The sequence below is a fragment of the Toxorhynchites rutilus genome, chromosome 1, assembly GCF_029784135.1.
Source record: "Toxorhynchites rutilus septentrionalis strain SRP chromosome 1, ASM2978413v1, whole genome shotgun sequence".
NCBI lineage: Eukaryota > Metazoa > Arthropoda > Insecta > Diptera > Culicidae > Toxorhynchites > Toxorhynchites rutilus.
The window spans coordinates 133,284,093-133,293,240 of NC_073744.1; positions in this window are offsets into that span (position 1 = coordinate 133,284,093).

Sequence of the window (9,148 nt, forward strand, 5' to 3'; positions counted from 1 at the left end):
AGTTTATTAATTTGATTATAATAAAACTAAGATCAGACATAGGTTAGGAATATTAGCCGCTGATAATTATGTAGAGCTAAATAAAGAAAATACAAGATCCGTTATATTTTTGTAGTAAATAATATCCAAATGCAACAAATAACATGTATAACACTTTCAAAAATAAAAACATTCATTTATTGAAGAAAATTAAGTTGTTTGGAAAGTTCGTGCGGCCACCTATGATGACCAAATCTAGACGCTGGTCACAAATAAACCTCGGTACATGGCAAATGAGGTTCACTACAGTTATCTAAAACCATCGTTCATGAGCATCCAGTGAAGCTTAATTTGATTAAAAATTTGACTTTGTTTTTTCCAAAAATCGACATTAACTTTATATACTACCCAATATGAGTTATTCTGATTTTTCCTGGTTTTTATTTTCATTCTTCCTGATTTTTGAAAATTATAGTTGGCAACCCTAATTGCAGGGGGTCTCCGTAGCCACATTGGTTGCGCGTTCGCTTAGTAAGCGATCGATCGTGAGTTCAAAACTCAGGGCCCTCATTGACCATCTTTGTGTTGTTACAGAATAGCTACGTCCACACAACAATCATCAGCGATGGAGATCGATCCACGGTCGAAATAAGATCGATTCATCCATACAACTGCTCTGCTCTGCCAGACACATCGGGCTACTGTTCTATAAATAACTCAACAATGATCAAACAACTGTCTCCGCTGTCCGGTGGTTCAACTGGATAATGGAAGAACAGAAAGATTACCCTTACGCCTAAATGGCTACTGTGTGAATGTACCATATGTAATGGTATAGAAGGAATACTGGCGAATGGCAACTGTGTAATGTGCTAATTATAGATATGATAACCATGTGACATGTACACGATTAAAATTCGGCTCTGTTACAGCTAAAAAAAATGCTAATGAGCCTTAAATAAATAAATGGGATAAAAAAAAAACCCTAATTGCAAGTAAGGTGAGTGATACAATTAATTCTACTTTAATGTTGGTTGCTTCGTGAAATTTCATATTAATGACCGAAAAAAATAGCACTAGTGTAAGTTTAAAATTGTATATGGTAGCAGTTGTGTTAAAAATGACTTGATATATGAAACGATTTATTTCAATTTTCATGGGTCGTTTGGTTTAAGCTGTCTATTTTGTTGTGTTCATTTTCACCCATGGAAAGTTTATACGGCGAGAATAATTGGAAAAGTGAAGAAATATTAGAAAAAGTGATTGCTCTACATATAGTATTAGGTGTTGTTAGTCCAATTAAAATTCGCATTGGGTTTAAACTCTTCAGAAAGTAAATATTATAAAAGAAAATTACCTTATCGATTTGCTATGGTGAACGCTTGTTTGGCGCTTGGTTTACGCTTAGTTTGTACGAACGATATCTAGAGATGCGATTCCTTTGAGGCAATACTAAATAACATGTAGCATGATATTTGATACTTGCAAGTGTTGTCATTGTTGTTGTTTACATGCGGTGCCAAAGATATATTGATATAGTTATGAGATACGGAATAATGGTGCTGGTGCAACATGTATATAATCGACTGTAGCCGAGTCTATGTCAATTTCGAAAAAAAGCCACCGGAATAGCCTTCGAGGTAAATTTTCAATGCATCGACATGAAATAAATTGCAACATACGATTGTTTTGCGAGGGCAAGAATGAATCATCAATCAATTATCGTCAACTGATTCTACAATGGAAAAATCATTTCAGAGATTATTCTACTAAGCAGTTGTTTCTAAAATTTCACAGCATTATAGAATAATATCCGAAGGTATAAACAAGCGACTTATATAAAATAACAGCGTAGTTCTACGTCAACAATGCGGTCGTATCTTGGACACAACCTCCTATAATTTTTTCATTCTTCATTTCATCCATATATAACATAGGACTCATCTCGTCTAGGATCACAGAGGGCGGTTTTCATCATATCTCGTTCCACTTCAGTATCTTTTATCTGATACGCACCATCCAACGACTGTTTACCATACTTCTGTCACCATCACACGGTAAACACTGGTGGACTAAACAAACAATACCCAACAACCAAACAAAACAGCCCTTTTCAGGAGGCCATCGAATCATTATCAAACAGTTTAACGATGTAATTCTTCAAACATATCCAAAATCAACAGATAGCCTATCGGAATCCTGCGTCAACTATGCAGTCGTGTCTCGGACACAACCCTCCTGTGACTTTTTATTTAGAACTACGTCTTTCATTGTGTTCCCGAAAATGGACACAAAATCAAGGCGCCTCGGTATTTTTTCAGAGCCACCAACAAGTTCAAATGAGTTGAATTTCATGTATCACTGTATGAATAATTCTATACTTACACTCATCTACTTACACACTAACAAGAAAAACTTTCAGCGTTTTTTCAAAATTTTCTATCATTCATTCATTGAAAATTGATTCAGATGTAACTTCAAACAAACTTACCGAGCCAGCGGTAGTCCTACGTCTACTTTGTGGTTATATCTCATATATAACCCACTTTAAGTTTTTGAACTGGTTGGTGGTCCTGAAAAGGACCGATGAGTTTACGTGGCTTTGTAGAACCAACTGAAGATGGTTGATACATTATGCTGGGAAAAAAGACTACGAAAAACACAAACATTTGTATATAAACGGGTACCAGCTTTAGGATTCTCTAAGTCATGATTGTGCAGTAGTTGAACCATGCCCTCGCTGCCAACCAATGCAATGTGCTCCCCCTGACTAATCTCGTTTCCATTTTGCTAGCGGTTTGAACGGAGCCTCCAGCAAAGACGTTGTACAGTAATTTACATTCAATGCGACATGGCGAGGCACTGCTCAGTGTCGCATTGGAGGCGATTTTGACCTGTAATTGGACATTCGCACCTGGTGGCGACTTTCAGTGTGGGGTCATAATTTAACCCTCGAACTCGATGTTTACAAAAGTGTCCAATTAACGTTTGCATTAAAAAAATGGACAAAAATTGCCGATTTTTCATGGGTTTACCTTCACACGCACTGACGAAACTACCCATGCAGCATCAATCATAGTAACCCATGAGTCAGCAGAAAAAATTGACAGTTCTATCAGTCGAATTCTAACCGTGATGGCGAAAACCAGCGAAGCTACTCCGTTCATAATTGTGCGCCTTCAAAGACCGGTACCCCGCCGCGTCGAAAACGGACATCGTGCGGCACTTTGTGGACTCCGGATACGCCCGTTCCGCCATCTACAAAATCTTGGCACTATTGGACAACAATCAGAGCATCGAAGGAAAGCCCGGTTCCGGACGGTCGACGACCCTGAGCGACAAGAAGCTCCAAAGGATGCTGGGCACTCAGTCACACCAAATGCAGTAGACTGTTCGCCGACAATCACAAATGTATTCTTTTATACTCTTACCCGGGCTAACGTTGCATACATTTCGGTGCTAACGATAAACAAAGAAACAACTGAGGTGTGCCTCGCCGTCACGTTGGGTGCTCGTTTTTGATGGCTTCAAGATTAATCGTGTCAATGATCCAATCAGAAGGTGGATTTTCGTTCGGAGAATACTTGACTCTTTTTATTTAGTTTATGGTTTGTTTTAAAAAACATTAGATTGGGGAAAATGAAGTGGCAATTCGATCCATCATGTTTTTGTGTTAATTGGTGTGTTACCGAAACATCGAGCTTCTTTATGAATCCATCTTTGCGCAATTGGTTGAAAACTGTTTTAAGGTCGATATTTCTTGACTGTGTGAATATCGCATTGCTATTGGGAAGTATTCAGTAGTCAGCCATCTTGCTTTTCGCCAGGAAGCTTGACACAGAGAGACGATGACCCGATAGGACTTACCTCTCGTGTTCCGTATGCAAGACTGGCCGCAACACAGAGGATGTCAATCAACATTGCGTCAAGCAGTGTTCCCGACTACATCGTGTGATAAATATTGGAGGGGGAAGGATAATGATGATGTTAAACCCTGTGTACCCCTCACAGACTGTAAAATTAACTGTAAAATTATTACTTCTTCACAAAATTATCATCAATTTCACATGAACTACAACAAGTTTCGTATCTGGAAACTCAGAAAAATTGAGTGGTTCTAACATTATGAAACATAGTGTCTCATTCACTTTATTCCGCGGCGCAGAATGAAGAGGTTATATGAATCTCGTCAACGAAGATGGAAAATGAAATATTTCATTAGATATAGAAATATGAAGCAAACTTCTTTTTCTCTCTTCACTTGATGTCGAATATAAGTTTGTTGCATTGGAATCGAACCCCAATACCGATAGAGTGCTCACTTGTACGCAACATTTCATGCTCGTTCGTTCCATCCATGTAGCTCTACTCAATAGCACTTCTGTATGGGGAGTGAGGGGAAAAGTGGTCAGTGGTCATGGGGTACCTCTACGAACAATGTAACGATTTATTAAGAGTTTTCAAACGCATATTACTCAAAATGGTTATTGCGACATATGTTGTGTTATATTAGGCTGTCAAAAAAGTCCTGCGGTATTTTTTTTGAATTTTCATTTGTTCATAAAATTAGTTACAATCATCTGTTTTAAGTCAAATATGCGCCGTTTTGTTCGATGACTTGTTCCCAACGAGATGCCAACTTCATAATACCCCTGTTATAGAAGCTCGCTTCCTTATTGGTAAAAAACTCGGATAGCCAATTTTCACAGGCCTCTTTTGTGGCTAACTTCTGAGTACCTAGCTCGTTCGCCATGGACAAAAACAGGTGGTAGTCACTTGGTGCAAGGTCCGGACTATACGGCGGATGCAAAAGAACCTCCCATTCGAGCTACCGGAGCTTCTGGCGCGTCACCAAAGAAGTGTGTGGCCTGGCGTTGTCCTGATGGGAGACAATGCGGCCTCTGTTTATCAAAGATGGCCTCTTCTTCATGAGTGCTACCTTCAAGCGGTCCAGTTGTTGGCAGTACAGGTTGAGCGTTTGGCCATAGGGAAGCAGCTCATAATAGATTATTCCTTGACAATCCCACCAAACACACAGCAGAACCTTCCTGGCCGTTAATGAGGACTTGGCCACCGTCTGAGCCGCTTCAGCGGGCTTCGACCACGACCGTTTGCGCTTCACGTTGTCGTAAGTGACCCACTTTTCATCGCCAGTCACCATCCGCTTCAGAAACGGGTCGATTTTGTTGCGATTCAGCAGCGATTCACATGCGTCGATACGGTCAAAGATGTTTTTTTGCGTCAACGTGTGCGGCACCCATACATCGAGCTTCTTTGTGAATCCAAGCTTCTTCAAATGGTTAATAACGGTTTGATACTATGCTACTATGCCGGTCTTTCTCGGCTAATTCAGCGATTTTGTCGCAATTTTCGACGACAGGCCTTCCGGAGCGTGGCGCATCTTCGACGACCTCTACACCAGAACGAAAACGTTGAAACCAACGTTGTGCGGTGGAAATGGAAACTGTATCGGGTCCATAAACTGCACAAATTTTATTGGCAGCTTGAGATGCATTTTTGCCTTTGTCATAGTAGTACTGTAAAATATGTCGGATTTTCTCTTTATTTTGCTCCATATTTGCGACACTATAACTCACGAACGACTTAACCAAACAAAACACTGTCAAGGACTATATTATAGCGCCAAAAATACCTTTCCAACAAGCTATAGTATGACTCGATACAATGAATACAACTAGAACTACGCGCTTACAACGACACCTCGCGGAAATACCGCAGGATTTTTTTTTGACAGCCTAATATTTCCGAACCAATACAGTCTAAATGAAAAAAAGTCACATTGTACACTAAGCTACACTTGGTTTCTCTCAATCAATCATGTTTTATCATTATATCAAGTTTCTTTTCTCTAACTTTTATATTTCAAGTAATCATGGTAAGTAATCAAGTAATCAATCAAAAACATTTTGCGATGCAGAATTTGTCAATATCTTAATCCTACTCAATTTCCTCAAAAATACGCTTTTTCTTTCGATTATACATGTTCGAAGTGGTGCTTAAACGGTACAAGAGAAAGTCTTTTTTGCATCGAATCGCTACCAGGGAAGAAAAAGGGATTCACTACGACAATCCAAAACGCAATAGATCGTATTTAAAGCCCGGCCAAATTAATGCTCTCTATTTGATGGGATCAAAAGAGTGTCCACTATGAACTACTGAAATCTGGTCAGACGATCAATGAAGACTTCCACAATCGATTCGTTTAAAGCGAGCTATTGTCGAAAATCGTCCAGATTATGTGACCAGACACGAGTTTCCATCACTAGCTGACCCGGCGAACCTCGCCCAGCCCAAAATTATTGTTTTGATATACATTCTTTAGAACAAATTTCTGAACTTTTTCTGATCATAACATTGTTTTATGGGCAGAATACAACAAATACAACCAAATGAAGAAGGCTCAAAAGGGATCTTTCCTTGTTCGGATTTTGCGATTAGCAACACATTTGGCCTTCCTTTATTATTTACTAGCTGACCCGGCAAACTTCGTCCCGTCCAAAATTTGTATTTTGTTATCAATACCTTCAAACATTCACATTTTCTTACTAAGCGCAAGTTCATGAGTCCAATCGCAGAACTGTTCATTGATTGATCTTCTAATCGACCCCGTTGAATTTACCTTTTACTAAAAAATTCCTAATACTTCTACCAAACTCATCATATAATGATTACCAAAACTCATCATATCAGATTATCTTCAGACACAGACCTCTCCCTCTTCTCCCCTATAGAGAGGGGCGAGGAAGGTCTATTAACCACAGAAACGTTTCGTGCCCCCTAAAATCTTCACATGCCAAATTTGGCTCCATTTGCTTGATTTGTTTTCGAGTTATGTAGAAATTTGTTTTTCATTTGTATAGCCCACCCTAAGAGAGGGAGGAGAGGTAACTAAACCACCATAGAATCATTTATTGCACCCTAAACCCCTCCACATTCCAAATTTGGTTTCATTTGCTTGATTAATTCTCGAGTAATGCAGAAATTTGTGTTTCATCTGTATGACAGTCCCCCCTTAGAGAGGGGGGTGGAGTGTCTAACCACCGTGAAAACAATTATTGCACCCTAAAACCTCCATATACCTAATTTGGTTACGTTTGCTTCATTAATTATCGAGTAATACATAAATTTGGCTTTCATTTGTATGGCAGCCCCCCCTTAGAGAGGGGGGTGGAATGTCTAACCACCATAGAAACATTTATTGCACCCTAAAAGCTCCAAATGCCTAATTTGTTTTCATTAGCTTGATTAATTCTTGAGTAATTTAGAAATTTGTGTTTCATTTGTATGGTGGTCCCTCCTTAGAGAGGGGGGTGGAGTGTCTAACCACAATAGAAACATTTATTGCACCCTAAAACCTCCAGATACCTAATTTGGTTGCATTTGTTTGGTTAATTCTCGAGTAATGCAGAAATTTGAGTTTCATTTGTTAATTTAGTTAGCGCAAACATTGAATGGACTAACAATGCTTATCATGATGTATTTTCAAAACATTGAACATTGAACTGCGGGCAGAGACGAATACATCGAAATAAAAATGGCTCGAATCGGACGATTCCTCCTTCGGGTTTCGCGCTTAGCAACACATTTGGCCTTACATTTTTTTATAAAGATGACACGCTTGGCCTCATTTTGCTGTTCGAGTTAAAAACTATTTAGCCTTACTACCATTTGTTTCAATCGATACGGAACGCTTTGAGTGGGATACGGTTTACTTCAAAACAAGGTATGAAAAATTGGCTGGATTAATTCTTGGCTTCGAAAGATGAACGCATCTTCCGCGATGGGATCCGAAAATTGACAGAAAGATGGGAAAAAGTAGTGGCTAGCGAGTGGCCATTACTTTGAAGAAAAAATATATTTAATTTTTTTTATATTTGTGTTGTGTTGTGAAAAAAATGTGTTTTTCATGCAAACAAAAAAAAATCTAAGGGGATATTGGGCCTGATTCTCGAATACACTTCACGGTGGAAACGGAATAAAACGTATCCGCGATGACTACCAGATTAGTTTCCCACTAAACTTATCATTATAACATCAAATTATTTTCAGATGAAATTTTTGTATGAGATTATTATATCACATGAAGAAAACAATGTTTTCAACTCACATTGAATACCAGTTTGGTACGAAGAAGTTAATTTTCATTAATGATTTTTTATTTGAAAAGTGCTTATTCTGCCTAAAAACTCATTATTGTATTTGACACTTCACCCAGCAAACATTAAATCGCATAACAAGCGCATATATAACATCATATGCCCTAAAATTTGGTTGGCATATAATGCGCCTAACTGGCATATGCATGCAAAAGTGGAGGCCATATACATACATGGCAAATGCTTACCGATTTTTTTTATGAATATGCAACGCTATATGAATACGCTATAATAGCGATTATGTTGAATTGAATTGCGATCTAATATGAATATATTCATGAATTGTCAAAGCACCAAATATGATTTTTGCCATTATCATATACGATTTATTACAGACATAGAAAAAAACAAATGGCGCAAAATATTTTCGTGAAATGTTTATTATAGCCTCACGAATCGCCATTTTTATATTTGAGGATTTAAGTTTGTAGAAATAATAATTGTTTGATTGACTTGTGTTGGGAGTGGAATATGAATGTTTAAAATGGCACAGATTGATGTTTGGTGAAAACTGCTGCGATGTGGGTTCGAACTCCGGTCGTCTGGATTATCATCCATCAGCTATTTCGCGCGGCTATCTGAAATTTAATGCAACAGCAGTTAAAACTTTTGAGTGCATCAGCATTCCATTGACATTTCAATATGATGTAATATGTTCTTTATTAGTATCTAATATGATTTACTGTTTCATGATTTTCTTCAGCATGCAACACGATTTACTACAGTACTGAATCGTTTTAAATCATACGCTTATACGACACACACACTGCATCAGCGTAATATACGCATATGATGCGGATTAAATATATTTTACTACAATGTACATCATAAAATTGATGTTTATTATACCGAATTGCGACTTAATTTGATAATGGTATATAAAATCGAGTTTTTACATTTTATGCGATTTCAAATATACACGATACATACTTTGATTGATATTCTATGCGATTATGATTTATTCGGAGTTCTTGTAAGACTTGGCACGTGCA